Here is a 15944-nt window from a genome sequence, read left to right as displayed (position 1 = left end):
GCATAGTCAGACTGTGTCAAAACACGCGATTCTTCTCCCCGATGCCAGCCACAACAAGGCAATCACAACACGCACAACGAGACACAAAAAAGCGCGAGCACACACACAGACACGCAGGCACACGTACAACAGTGACATCATTTTTTTTCAAATTCAGCCCATAATGTCAGCTCAGAAACGCAAGCGAACCGACTTTACGCTGAAGGAGAAGAAGATCATCGATGCCGCGAAGAAGGAGCCGAATCAGTCCAAGTTGGCCAGGGAAATTAGCAAGAAATGGGGCGTCAAAGTTAAGAGAACCACCGTGAAGGGCATTCTCAGCAAGAAGGATGCAATCGAGGCTGCAATCAAAGCTGGATTTCCATCAAAGCGCATGAAGTTGACGCAGGCTCACGACCCGAAGCTTGATGAGGGAGTGCTCATGTGGCTGAAGCAATCAAGAGGACAGAATGTGCCTGTCAGCGGCGATCTGATCAAGGAGAAGGCGATGAAACTGGCCGAGCTGATGCACATCCCAGACTTCATGGCGAGCGACGGTTGGTTGGGCAATTTCAAGAAGCGCCACGGCATCACGTTCAAGACAGTGCAGGGCGAAGCTGGAGCGGTGGATTCGCAATCCCTTCTTGAGTGGCAACAACAGGTTCTCCGGCCCTTACTATGGCAGTTCTCCGCAGGCGACATCTTCAACCTGGACGAGACTGGACTCTTCTGGCAGCTGCTTCCGAACAAGACCATGGCTTTCAGGGGAGAGCGGTGTACTGGAGGAAAGAAAAGCAAGCAAAGGATCACTCTTCTGGTTGGGGCAAACATGAGCGGTAGTGAGAAGTTCCCTCTTCTGGTGATTGGCAATTCCAAGAAACCCCGTGCCTTCAAGAACAAAGAGATCCCGGTCAAGCACAAGGTGAACTCGAAGGCGTGGATGACGGCGGAGCTTTTCGAGGAGATGTTGCGTGCGTGGGACGGACGACTTGGCCAGCAGGGACGCAGAGTGCTGGTCTGTCTCGATAACTTCTCTGGCCACCCTCCCGAGCTCGAGCTGAACAACATCCAACTGGTCTTCTTCCCACCCAACACGACAGCCAATTCGCAACCAATGGATCAGGGAATCATAGAGAACCTCAAGCGCCACTACAACAAGCTCCTGCTATGCCGCCGGCTTGAGGCCATAGACGAGGGAAAGGAGTTCAAGTTCACGTTGCTCGACGCTCTACACGTCGCCCGGCGTGCTTGGGAGCAGGTCAGCAAGTCGACGATCAGGAACTGTTTCGCGAAGGCCAAGTTCATCGAAGAGGAGATCCAAACTGAGCCACAGGATGCGGAGCTGCCCGACATCTGGGAAGCTCTGCCTGCCGAGGAAAAGATGCACGAGAACGAGGAGATCGAGCTGTCTGACTTTCTCGAAGCCGACGAGCGCCTCGCGACTGGCGGGTATTTCATGCTGGAGGAGATTGCGGAGGAGATTCTGTGCAGTGAGGAGCCGGTGGAAAGCGAAGATGACGAGGTAACTGTCGAGGAGGAAATCGTTCCGTTCGAGGAAGCCCAGCGCGCTTGTAGCACCGTCCGGAAGTTCATGCAGCAGAGAAGCGGGAAGCCCGGTGTGATGCAAGCATGCGATCGGCTAGACAACGAGATGCACGAGATCCGCCGAAAGAAGATGCGCCAGCCGACGATTCTTGAAAGCTTTGTGTGTCGTGAATTTCTCGCCATGCCATATGTTAGTGTGTGAACTCTGTTAGTGTGTGTATGTTCTCCGTTCGCTTAGCTTATACAACAGTCGTGCCTTTTACTTGCTGGAATAAATTTTGTCTAAAGATTAACTACAGATGGGTAACTTGAGAAAATAAGGCCGTTTTTACAAAATCTCGTTACTATGCCACTTTTGCTCGGTCCCGACAGGTGGCATAGTAACGAGCTTTGACTGTATATATATAATTATTTTTTTTATTTTTTTTTTGATGTGGGTTCTTTTTTATTTTATTTCATTTTTGAATAAGGCTCACTTGGCTGTGCCTGGATGGGTTTGAGGGTTGAGGAGTAGCAGCTGAAATGCAAATCCTATCCAGGTTCCTCCTGATGACTTAATCTTTTATTTTTGATTGTTTGAGTTCCTTCTGATGATGCCAATGCAGGACTGTACCTATTTGGTCTTCCATTTGATTTGAATCGAATTAATTTTAATCCCATTCTAAATTCAATTGAAAAATATATACAAAACGTCATGGGTCAGGGTCAGGTGTCCGATCAAAGCGGGATTGTATCAAAGCGGGACATCTTGGTACCCGGTTATCACTGCCAGCAGTTATAAAGCAGCAGTTCTAATTATGTCTCATTAATTACATAACACCAGTACACAAACGCCACACAAAACATGTCCTGGTGAGGGTCTGCAATCTCTGACTGCTCTTTTTCTTGTTTCAAAGTCTAAAAAGGCCATAAGTCTGTAAAAAAAATGAGGAAACATCCTGAAACTCAAACTTTTTCTGTGACATCATAATAAAGCCATGCACCAAGTTTTAGTTGAATATGTTGAAGGGTATGGGAAAAATAAAAGTCTGGAAAACCACAGGTGGGAAGGACAGGCAAAGAGCAAACCTACAGTCCCCTCTGGTGTTACCGGTAGGGAACTAATAAATACTGAACACTTAAAACATAGTATCAAAGAGAAAGCCAAATCACATCTTCAAAATTGGTTTAATTGCTCTATTGTATAAAGGTCTACTTCCACATCTGCTAGATCTTCAAGGTTTACACCAATAAGTCTATGTCCAATAATTCTAAATTGATGAGCTGTGGAAACGTTGAGAAGATGTAAAACAAACAAAACAAAAAAAACTCCTCGATTTCCTTGTTTTCACGTTTACTTTCCAAAAGCAGTTGTGGTGCAAATCCTGCAGCCTGTTTAATCACAGCTCGAACAAAGAATGCGCACAATCTGTGCCAAATGTGGAATGCTTTCTGGTGAAGATACCAACATCATGGCCAGTGTGACCACTCCGTGACTTTTTTCACAAGATCTTGGCTATTCGTTGTTCACCTTGGCGTCTTAGATTTCTATAGGTTTTCTTGGCGTATAGGTTTTCTATTATCATCGCTTTTCCGAAACCTTGTGAATTCTTGTTTTTTTTCATTGGCTCACCTTGGCATTTATGAAAATTGGGAGTGGTCACACTGATCATGGCAAATATTGTCAGTTTCACAAACTAGAGTATACTTGACTGCAATCAAAGGGTGAACTTGCAATGAAATCTATACTACTTGCCTGTTTGTGTGTCTGCCTGTCTGTCTGTCTGTCTGTCTGTCTGTACGTGCGTGCGTGCGTGCGTCTGTGTGTTGACCTTTTTCTCAGAGATGGCGAAATGGATCATCGGCAAATTTTCAGAGGTTCATCAGTGAGTGCTGGGGAGTGGTTCAGGCAAAAAAAAAATTTAAGGTTACATTTTTGGCTTTTGCCTTTTTTTTTGTCTTTTATTAATCGCACTGTCGTGGGTGTCGCAACCACATTCCTTTGTCGGTGTTGGGAAGAGTTTTAATTCTGACATCACACACAAAAATATATAGACCTGGCAACAATGGGCAACTATGCTAATCTTGTACAAATGGACTTTGTTTTGTGGCGTTCAGGAGATGAAAAATTAATTAATATGCGAGTAAATAACACAGCATTGAATTGCTCGTTATCCTCCTCGTGTGAGATAGCTGTCCGCAAGACAACCATGCACCGCCACTTGAAATGCCGCACATGTCACGTCGGTGAACACGATGTACACGCCATGGTCATCTCCGGGATAGGGGCGGGGTAAGCAAGCCCACACCAAGATCGTGTCGTTACCCTCCCTCCCGCCCCTCCGAAGTCCTCTTAAACGCGATTTCATGCACACCTGTACGTAGGAGGTCTTATTCTTACAAACGTAGCTCAGGTACCAACAGAGTAGAACACTTTCGTTCCGAACAACAGCTTGAATGGAGGTATATAATGATTTTAGCATTGACAAATACAAACAACAAATGATGCTGGATGGCAACGATGGTTTATGGAGGATCATACCACAAAAAAAGATGATCGGAAATACCCACAAGGCCACAACTACACCGGTTCCCACCCACGTGATCCTCCGACCAAGGCTCGATATCATATATATATATATATATATGTGTGCATATACAGTACTTTTCTGGAGGTATTGTAATTAAAAACACATATATTAATTGTAGGTAAAGTAACTCGTAAATCGACAATGAATTTGAATTTTCCACGAACATCACGTTGTACAATATAATAACACGATACAAGTTCAATCAATGGGAGGCCAGCCTCATGAATGCAAGTACGACGATACACCTCCTGTTAAGATAGCTGTGTATCAGCTGCATGGCTGTGGAAATGTGCAGAAAACGCAGCAATGAATGAAGGAACAGCACCTTGTAGAGTGCAGTCATGCATCATTAGTTTATGCAAAGAAGGGAAAGCAAAGCAATTTATCGCTAAAGTATAGACGGCTCATACGTGGAGTCATGGGGATACTTGTTTAAAATAATCGAAAACAATCGTTCAAAGCCAAACAATGAATGGGGTGAAAGGAAGGAGTGGTCAAAGCAAGGTCACCTGTGTGTATGTATTCAATATATATATATATATATATATATATATATATATATATATATATATATATATATATATATATATATATATATATATATATATATATATATATATATATATATATATATACATATATATATATATACATATATATATATATATATATATATATATATATATATACATATATATATATATAAATATATATATATATATATATATATATATATATATATATATATATATATATATATAAATAAAATATATATATATAAATAAAATATATATATATAAATAAAATATATATATATAAATAAAATATATATATATAAATAAAATATATATATATAAATAAAATATATATATATAAATAAAATATATATATATATATATATATATATATATATATATATATATATATATATATATATATATATATATATATATATACACACACACACATATACATAAATACACATATACATATATATTATATTTAGAAATATATATACTGTATGTTATATTTAGAAATATATATATATATATATATATATATATATATATATATATATATATATATATACATATATACTGTATTTACATATATATATATATATCTGCATATAAATATAATATATATATATATATATACATATAAATATAAAAAATATATATGCATATAAATATAACATATATATATATATTGTTGTGGTTGACCAAATTCGCAAACCACCATTCAGGTCCCTTAGGTGAGATATCTCTGTAAGTATATGTGTAGTTAGGCCCAAACCCGTTGTTTCGAGGGAATAAATGTCATTCAGTCGGGCTGCGACTCTTCAGGATAGCCGTTTTTCTTTTACTATCTTTATTTTGGACCAGCCGCCATTACTACCACCACCAACCACGTCTCAACAGCCATCACACAACAACCACCAACCACAACGCCGCTTCACAACAACAACCACCAACCACAACGCCGCTTCACAACAACAGCCATGACCTTTACCGTCACAACTCGCCACCATCGCATCACCACCATTCTTGCGCCACTTGTGGGCACCGATACTGGACTCGTGCAGGGCGCGCACCGAGCAGCGTGTTCAGAAACATCACAGACTTTCCGAGAAAAACGGATCAAAAACGACTCACGCCCACTTCTGTTCCGTCCTATCGGAGAGCGTGGGGCGATTTGGCCCCGCCTCCAGGGTGTTGGAGTGAGGTCGCTATATGCAAATTCATGGATCAAAAAGCATTCACGCCCACTTTTCCTCGGTCCAATGGGGAGCCAGTTAGAGGTGAAGGGTCGGAGGTAAAGGGTCAAAGGTGGGGGAGCGAGGCCACGGGGGATATAAACGGCTGCGTTCGTCAGTCAACGGAGTTCGAGTTCGCGGTTGGGAGTTGTCGGTGGAGCTGGGAAGAAGTGGTAGTAGTCAGAGTGAAGAGGACGGAGCTGTGGAGAGGTGGCGGCGGCGAAGGCGATCGAGGGGGTGCTCGCGTCGGAGTCGGGGAGCTGAGGAGGGAGAGGCCGGCGCGCGACCGAGGTCGAGGTGGAGACGCTCGTCGCGGGACCCGAGACAGGGTGATATCCTCCTCCCCCCCCCCCCCGAGCATCAACAACCCCCTCCTGTTTCCCCCCTGCGCTGAGATAGTGCGACAAGGGGGCCCCTTTCCCACCCCCGACCAGACACTGTCCGCGAGGCCCGCGGAGTTGAGGCGCCACCGCCACTTTGCGTCTCATCATCAGACGGGTAGGCCCGACACGATCTCGGCCCCAGGCCCGCCTACCCCCCTCATCCTGGAGGGTGGTTCTTTTTCTTTTGCTTTGGGTATCTGTGTTGTCGGCGCCGTCTGTGAAGTAAAATTGTATAAGTGTTGCCGTGTGCTCGGTAGTCGGATAGCTCTGCATTGTATTTCTCTTTTATATTTGCTTTTTGTGTAATATTGTGTTTCTTCTCCTTTTACATGTGCTTTTGGTGTAATTGTATATGTGTGCTTCCCGTTCATCGCGAAATAAATGTGAGTTATGTTGAACTGTTTTCCCGCTTCGCTTCGTCTTTTCTTTCATTGAATCTCCATCTTGCTTCACGTAAAGGGTTGGTCGTGGGCTAAAACGCCCGATAATTAATCGAACCGTCGAGGCCGACGAATAACACCGCTCGGTTATCCCGATAGTACGGAACGGGTCGCTTAAAGTGGCCCGTGTCCGAAGTCGACCTGTGGCGAGGTGCGATCGCCCGGTCTACCCTCCGTGTGGGTACTTAGGTAGGTCGAATTTGGCGAGCAACCCTATCCCACGCGGGGGCCGATTGGCACGATCGTGGTGAGACCGAAAGGTCCACCCGTGACTAGTTCCCGGCGTTAGTCCGAGAGGGTCACGACGTAATTGTCCGTCCGGTGGGCGACGTGCCGCGATTCGAGTTACGTGGCCGCTCGCACGCCGGCGGGCGCGAATCCGCAACAATATATATATATATATATATATATATATATATATATATATATATATATATATATATATATATATATATATATATATATATATATATATATATATATATATATATATATATATATATATATATATATATATATATATATATATATATATATATATATACACACATATAAATATTGTTACGGCTGTGGAAATTCGGAGAACACCATAAAGGTTCCTAAGATCAGTTATCCCAGTAAGTGAGTGTTCAGATAGGTTTCCCCACCGTTGTTTAATGGGGTTTATTCGTGCCACAGGGCTGTGATCCTTTGAGGTCGATTTTTCTTTCTCTATCGTTATTTTGAACCGACATATCTCGCCCACCATTACAACAACTACGACCAACTACGCCACAACGCCAACCACGCTACAATCACCACAACAACACCACCACCACCATTTAACCATCTTCGCCACTACGCCAGCTTGCAAACGCCATCCTCCACAGACCACGCTACGACCCTTTCCGCGTTCAAAAGGGGTCAGAGAACGCGGGCGTAAAGAAGAAGAAAAATAAACCTCCAATGGTGCCTGTGGGTTTCTCCCGCCTTTTTTTCTCCGAGGCTGGTGTGATGAGAAGGGTGGTGGATTAGCCGATCCCGCGGACGTACAGAAGGTAGGCTGGATGTGGATTTGGACCGGTTTGGTTCTCCACGCGAGCGTGTGTGTGAAGCTCCGATGGGCAGAGCACGTGTTCGTGTGGGGAACCCCTCGAAACGCGAGGCTTGCTTTTGAATGCGCAGGGTGACGTCATGGCTGCACGTAGGGTTGGAATCCGGCAGGAGGGGTATCCCTGCCGGATGGTACCATCTGAGAAGGGACGAGGTGCACGAACAGCTGCCATGACGTCACGGGAGTAAGAGAACGCACGTTGCGAGTTGCCGCGCTGGTGTACGCATTTTTTTTTTTAAAAATTTTTTAAAACAATCCTCGCTTCGGGTGAACAGGATTACAGGGCAAGGGGTGGAAGACCCCCTTGGCCCGGGCACAGGATAGAACTAGTCAGGGGGAAGGGTGAGCTTAGCTAGACCGGCTCCATGAGGCATGGATAAGTCCTCATGGGACCCGTGGAATGGATTAGGTAGAGAGATGCAGTGAGATTTAGGATGGGAGATGGGAAATAATATTTGGAGACATGGACAGACAGTGAGTGTGTAGAGGGGACGTAGCTTAGCTACGTAGTGTTAAATGGAACGTGCTATAGTGTAAGGGATGAAGAGGGAGCACGAGGTAGTTAGGGGTTTTAGTGAGCAGAATGGCAGTGATCAGCGATGGAGTGAAATGGAATGGAAAAATGTACTTGGTGAGTGAGTGAGGCCAGGGAGCCTGTGTGTATGGAGTGAATGTGGAATGCATGGTGCGATGAGTGATTGGGGGGAGGAGTGATTCCCACCCAAGGGACCCGGGGTCAGTGTAATGTGAGTTAGGGGGTTAGTCAAATTGACAACATGGAGGTCGTTTTACTGTTGGTGGGAGTGTAGGCTCGAAACCCGTTTGGAGGGGAGCAGGAGCCCTGTTGACGGGCTGGGAGCGTGGCTGCGAATGGTGAGTATCACTTGGTGGTTACCCCGGGCACCAGACTAGTCGGCTGCGGTAGGCCAAGGGTCCATGCGGGGCGGGGATAGTGTAGTGGGCACGGGTGGGCCCGCATGATGCGGGACCCGTAGTGCCAGAATGCCACGGGGGCAGTGTACTGGGCACGGGCGACCCTCAGAAAGGGACCCGGGGTGCCAACACGCCATGTGGGCATCGAGGGGGAGTCGCCAGGGAGGGCACTCCCCAGTGTTTAGGGAGCTGGTAGGCTCGGAGGCAGTGTAGTGCCTGGGGGTGCCATCGTTGGAGAATCGGCAGAGGGTAGTTCCTGCGAAGGGAGCCACGCGTCTCAGCCACAAAACCGTGTGAGGGCACGGGAGGAAAATTGCAGGGCGAGGCCTGAAATTGTGAGGACACCAACACAGGCGACGGGAATCTTGGTTGTTAGAACCGATAGATTAAGCGAGAGGCGCTTTTGGAAAGCCCCGGGGTAGTTTAGGAGTAATAAATGTTGGGGTAGATTAGGAAGTGTACCCCTCCGCACCATCCATCCCTTCGCTCTCCTTGTGGGCCGATGGACTCACCTTGGGTTAGAGATCGCTGAAATCTGAGGAGGGCATTCTGAGGCTTTATTGGGCCTCGACACAGGATGCTAGCTATCCTTTATTCCCCTCCAGGAAGGGAACGTAGGGGTTGGGACAGGATAACAGCAAGGACAGGATAGGTTAGCCGAACAGAGATGATAAAGGGGATTAGGGGACGGATTATAGTGAGGGAAGTAAAAATAAAATAAAACAAAAAAATAAGTTGGGGCTAAATTGGTTTTTGCAAATTCAGGGAGTGGGTATGGACAGAGACAGGCAAAGGCGATAGGTTGGGAGGGAGACCGTAGGGTAGGTCTGAGCCCGCCTTCCGAGTGGCCAGCACCACCGCACTCCCTCCACCAACCTCCATTTCAAGGCAAAGGCTGACCAACTTCATCTGCTAGCTGTTTGCGACAAGGCCTGTGCCGGTCGTTCATCTGCTGGCTGTTGCTGCAAGGCCTGTGCTGGTCGGATTGTCTGCTGGCTATTTGCTACGAGGCCTGTGCCGGCCACTTTACCTGCCGGCCCGTTTTCTATAACGGCCTTGTTTTGCCATGCCTTGCCTGCCTGCCTCTGCCATGACCCCATGCCTGCTGCCCTGTTTTGCATTTGCTCCCCTCTCCCCCTCCCCCCCCCCCGTTCATTACCATGTACGCCAGGATCATCACGCAAGCTGCAGGGACTGCCCTGTTGGCAGCCGCAACATGGGACTGCACTGGTGGCCCGTGCACCGCTTTTGTTCACTGCGTTCATTGAAAAAGGGGGAGGCCTTGGACTGCGTATGAGTAGCCTGGCTCCCTGCTTCTTTTTCCACAGAGTCCATCGATCTTGGGCCATGGTTTAGTGTAAATTTTGTAAGTTAAGATGTAATTGTAAATGAGTTGTGCCCCCTGCATGTGTGTCATAGCGCCGGCAATTTATTTAAGTCGTCTGTATGAGTGGGTTTGTTTAGTTAGTTACTCAGCCCGTAGGTTATTTATTTTTGGGACATGAATACCCTGAATGTCGCACTCAGGGATCCAAAGGTAAAACGTATTAAGGGAGAACTACACATGATGGCACACAAATTTGACGATTCGGGACGAGTCTGTAAAAAGGGGAGGGGGTAGTGTTACGGCTGTGGAAATTCGCAGAACACCATAAAGGTTCCTTAGATCAGTTATCCTGGTAAGTGAGTGTTCAGATAGGTTTCCCCACCGTTGTTTAATGGGATTTATTCGTGCCACAGGGCTGTGATCCTTTGAGGTAGGTTTTTCTTTCTCTATCGTTATTTTGAACCGACATATCTCGCCCACCATTACAACAACCACCACCAACTACGCCACAACGCCAACCACGCTACAATCTCCACAACAACACCACCACCATTTAACCATCTTCGCCACTACGCCAACTTGCAAACGCCATCCTCCACAGACCACGCTACGACCCTTTCCGCGTTTAAAAGAACGCGGGCGTAAAGAAGGAGAAAAAGAAACCTCCAATGGTGCGTGTGGGTTTCTCCCGCCTTTTTTTCTCTGAGGCTGGTGTGATGAGAAGGGTGAGGCGGCTCGCTCACGATTGGTGGATATGAGGAGTGAGGCGGTCGGAGTTGAGAAACGCCCCTTTTCGAGAAACTTCTCGAAAAGGCTCGAAGGAGGGTGGAGCCAAAAACGGGGAGGGGCGGAGGGCGGAGCCCCGAGTTATATAAGGCCGCACAAGACGCGAGGTCTTGTGTTTCGTGTGGTGGTCGTCAAGTCTTTGGTGGTCTTTGGTGGTTTCGCCATCGGGTGGTTCATCGATCTCCTGGTTCTTGGTCCTGTGGTTCATGCGCTCTTGGTCCTGTGGAGCGACCTGTTCATTGGAGGCGTGGGATGGTAGAAAGTCCGGGCGACGCACCGGAGACGCGGGCTGGAGGCGCAGCTCTGCCGGCTGTGTGGTGCGTACCTGCGCGTCCGGGCGAGGAGCGCCGGAGAGAGCTTGCCGTCCACACGGGAGGCCCGGTATCAAGCGCGGCCACGCGAACTGCCGCGGGGACGGGACGTCACGACTTGCCGACCACTGAGGGGGGGGGCAGGTAACCTGCATCGGTCTCGTGGGCCTATTCGGTCAGCCAAGGCTCACGGACATAAAGGTCCATTGACCCCGTTTACCACCCTGCCTATGGGGAGGTCTTTCCTTTTGTTTTTGTATGCATGCTGTGGCGCCGTGTCCTGTTAAGTAACGACTGTGTAAGTAACTGTACATGATCCTTGTACATATTCGGTTGTATTGCTTTTTATTTGCCTTGCTTGTACATACGTGCATGATTCCTTGCTTGTGTTGTGTGTAAGTAATAAATGTACTTGCTTGTGAAATGTATCCCGTTCGTTGCGTCCTCTTTCCCCTATTGAAAGTGCCATCTTGCATCGTGGAATAATTAGTTGGGTTTTAAACACCCGGTAAGGAGAATCGGATCCGTTGACGTCGGTGATAATACCCGCTTGTCTATCACTGTAGAACGGAACGGACCGCTTAAGCGGTTCGTGTCCCAAGCCGACCTGCGGCGAGGTACGGCCCCTCGGTAGGTGACCCGCGCGAGTACTTAGGTATATCGACATTCGGCGAGTGACCCTATTTCACGCGGGTAGAATGCGGACTGGGCTGTGGTGAGGTTAAAACCCCCACCCGTGACTGGTTTCTGGCGATAGTTCCAGGAGGGTCACGACTGAATTGTTCGTCCGGTGGGCGACGCGGTTGCTATTATTGGAAAGCGGCCGATCGCACGCCAGCGGGTGCGAATTTGCAACAATATATATATATATATATATATATATATATATATATATATATATATATATATATATATATATATATATATAGATATATATATTGTTGCGGATTTCGCGCCCGCCGGCGTGCTGACGGCCACGTAACTCGAATCGCGGCACGTCGCCCACCGGACGGACAATCCAGTCGTGACCCTCTCGGACTAACGCCGGGAACCAGTCACGGGTGGACCTTTCGGTCTCACCGCGATCGAGCCAATCAGCCCCCGCGTGGGATAGGGTTGCTCGCCAAATTCGACCTACCTAAGTACCCACGCGGAGGGTAGACCGGGCGATCGCACCTCGCCGCAGGTCGACTTCGGACACGGGCCACTTAAGCGACCCGTTCCGTACTATCAGAATAACCGAGCGGTGTTATCGTCGACCTCGACGGTTCGATTAATTATCGGGCGTATTCAGCCCACTACCAACCCTTTACGTGAAGCAAGATGAGGATTCAATGGAGGAAAAGACGAAGCGAAGCGGGAGAACAGTTCAATAATAAAGCACATTTATTCGCGGCACACGGGAAGCACACATTCAATTCCACCAAAAGCACACAGAAAAGAAAAACACAATTCAATTTACACAAAAAGCAAATACAAAAGCGAAGACACAATGCAGAGCTAATACCGACTACCGAGCACACGGCAACACTTATACAATTCTACTTCACAGACGGCGCCGACAACACATACCCAAAACCAAGGAAAAGAAATACCCTCAAGGATGAGGCGAGCCTGAGGCCGAGACCGGGTCGCGCCTACCCGTCTGGTGATGAGACGCGGAGCGGCGATGGCGCCTCAACTCCGCGGGCCTCGCGGACAGTGTCTGGCAGGGGGTGGGAAAGGGGCCCCCTTGGTCGCACTATCTCAGCGCGGGGGGAAACAGGAGGGGGTTGCTGATGCTCGGGGTATAGAGGATCTTTATTATCCCTGGTGTGCGTCTCCACCTCGGCCAGGTCGCGCTGTCGGCCTCCCTCGGGTGCAGCTCCCTGCACGACGCGAGCACCCCCTCGTCTGGTGTCGCCGCCTTTCCACAGCTCGTCCCCTCCGTTCCAACTCCAACGCACACGACGAGCAGCTCCACCGCCCGCGAAGTCTTGACCCTCTGCTTCCGACTCTCCTACTCTCCGCCTCTGGACTCTCCGACTCTCGACTCTTCTGACTGACGAACACGGTCCTTTTATCCCCCCGTAGCTTCGCCTTTGACCCCCTCCCTTTGACCTTTCACCTCGCTCCCCATTGGCCCGAGAAAAAGTGGGCGTGAAGGCTTTTTGATCCACAAATTTGCATATATCGATCGTCCTGGAGGCGGGGCCAAATCGCCCCTCGCTCACCGATTGGACGGCAAAAAGTGGGCGTGTGTCGTTTTTGATCCGTTTTTGAAGCACAAAATCCGTGATTTTATACACGCTGTTCGACGCGCGCCCTGCACGAGTCCAACACCGGTACCCACAGCGGGGCAAGAACGGTGGCGATGCTACGGTTGCGAGGTGTGACGGGAAGGTCGTGGCGGTTGTGGTGAAGCGGCGTTGTGGTTGGTGGTTGATGTTGTGATTGTGGTGGTAATCATGGCGGTTGGTCCAAAATAAAGATAGTAAAAGAAAAACGGCTATCCTGAAGAGTCGCAGCACGCATAAATGACATGTATTCCCACTAGACAACGGGTTTGGGCCTAACTACACATGCACTTACCGAGATACCTCACCTAAGGGACCTGAATGGTGGTTTGCGAATTTGGTAACCACAACAATATATATATATATATATATATATATATATATATATATATATATATATCCATATATATATATATATATACATACACACACATATATATCCATATATATATATATACACACACATATATATCTACACACATATATATCCATATATATATATATATACACACACATATATATCCATATCCATATATATGTAGGGGGCTGCAAAAGTAGGTATTCAGTCATGAAAAACAAAACGTGCTCACAAAACATATTTTATTGATTATACAAGCTTATCAATAATAACATACCAATAATAAACATATCAATAATAAACATATTAATCCCTCAAATGTTCAAACTGTTTGCTTACTGTAATCAAAGTAATCAAATCAAATCAAAAAAATAATTCAAAGTAATCCTTACTGAATACCTACTTTTTCAGCCCCCTGTATTTATGTATTTCAGATTTCACTCCAGATTTCAACTTTTATTTTGTTCACCAAATCCGACATAATATTTCGATTATATACTTGTCTGTGAGAGTCGATGGTGTTTCCAAATCGAGACGTGCTTGAATCGGCCGAACAAAATGGCGAATTAGGACCCTCATCGAGGGTTAGCGAGGACTCTGAAGGTGTCCAAGGATGTGCCTGATGAAGGATAAAATTAAACAAGGCCGTTAATTATCTTCAAAAGAGGTGTTTTAATTAACCCAAATACCCAATTTTCACTCTTGCACTTCCTTGGAGTTTTCTTAGTATGCATGCAAAGTTTCAAGCTACTCGGTTTTATAGTTTTGGAGGATGGACACACACACACACACACACACACACACACACACACACACACACACACACACACACACACACACACACACACACACACACACACACACACACACACACACACACACACACACACACACACACACACACACACACACACACACACACACTATATATATTGTTACGGCTGTGGAAATTCGCAGAGCACCATATAGGTCCTTAGATCAGTTATGCCGATAAGTCTGTGTTCAGATAGATTTCCCCACCGACGTCTGGTGGACTTTATTCGTGTGATCAGGGCTGTGATCTTTGAGATAGTGTTTTTCTTTTACTATCTTTATTTTGGACCAACCGCTCACAGCCACCACCTCCACCACCAACATCGCTCTCACCAACCGCTTCACAACAACCACCTTAACCACCACCATGTTGCCACCTCAGCAGGGTTACAAGAAGCCTGACATTCGTCGGGAGAGAACGGACGACGGCCTCACCCTCCCCCCCAACGAAAAACACGCGCGGAAGAGACACGGGGAGGCAGTTATCACACCAAAAGAGCCGAGCCAAACTCTCCTGGAATTTCCCCCCACGCGCCGAGAATGGAGGGGCGAACGCCCTGGGGCGATAAAAGGGCCGTGTCGGAACACCGAGAAGGCAGTTGGAGGTTGTGAGGTGCTGAGGAGGTCTGAGTTCGAGGTCTGAGGTCGAGGTCTGCAGGTCGTGGTCGCTCGCTCTCTGAGTTGGTCGCTCTCTACCTGGGTCTCTCTCACTCGCGGTCACTCTCCGAGTCGTTGACTGCTGGAGGTTGTGGAGGAGTGTGGGAAGGAGGAGAGAGAGCGGAGCGTAGCAGAGCCAAGGCGCGTGGCCTGCCGAGCCATGCCTTACCGTGGGTCGTGGAGACGGGACGCCGCGGGTCGCCCCAGCGAGGTGAAGGTAGCCAGCCCGGTCTCGCGGAGCCTCTGCGGTCTACACAGCTCCGTGTCAATAAAGACCCCAAGGGGTCCAGTCTGCCCCTCGTCTGTCCTGGGGTTCTTCTTTACTTTTGATTGAACGTTGTGGCGCCATGTCCGCAAGTAGAACTGTATAAGTGACTGTACATAATAAATAGATGGTCGTAGCTCTTTGTCTTGCTCGCGTCTTGTCCCTATCCCCATTCATTACGTGCTTGTACATTGCATTGCTTATGTTTGCCTCACCTGATTACATGCATGCCTACATACGTGCCATTGTAAATAAATGTGCTTGTTTAAATGTAACCCGTTTGTTGCGTCCTCTTCCCTTAATTGAGCTGCCATCTTGCACTCGGAATATAGTTGGTTTTTAAATAGCCGGTAAAGTGATCGGGTCCAACGGGGCTCGCGATAACACCCCGCTCGGTTATCCCAAAATGGAGCGAGCTACTTAAAGCGGCTCATGTCCTAGCGGCCCCGTTG

General features: G+C 47.4%; 1 protein-coding gene across 5 annotated transcripts in view; it reads right to left on the bottom strand.

The window, feature by feature from the left end:
- Positions 1–14275, bottom strand: part of YEATS2 (YEATS domain containing 2) — a 194840-nt gene extending 180565 nt beyond the window's left edge. Inside the window, exons 1-2 of one of the 5 annotated variants that reach the window (XM_085870065.1) lie at positions 4046–4110; positions 3336–3396 (exon numbers count right to left, since the gene is read on the bottom strand). The gene's annotated coding sequence lies outside the window, so the exon portion shown is untranslated. Of the gene's footprint in view, positions 1–3335; positions 3397–4045; positions 4139–14256 lie in introns of those variants that run through there. The other 4 variants (XM_085870067.1, XM_085870069.1, XM_085870066.1 and 1 more) reach the window with 4 other exon arrangements.
- Positions 14276–15944: the final 1669 nt, after the last annotated feature.

The sequence above is a fragment of the Eptatretus burgeri genome, chromosome 2 (genome assembly GCF_056783735.1).
Source record: "Eptatretus burgeri isolate ZD-2024b chromosome 2, Ebu_testis_v1, whole genome shotgun sequence".
In the NCBI taxonomy this organism is placed as follows: domain Eukaryota; kingdom Metazoa; phylum Chordata; class Myxini; order Myxiniformes; family Myxinidae; genus Eptatretus; species Eptatretus burgeri.
The sequence above is the reverse complement of the archived record's forward strand: the minus strand, read 5'-3'. Positions and strand labels throughout refer to the sequence as shown.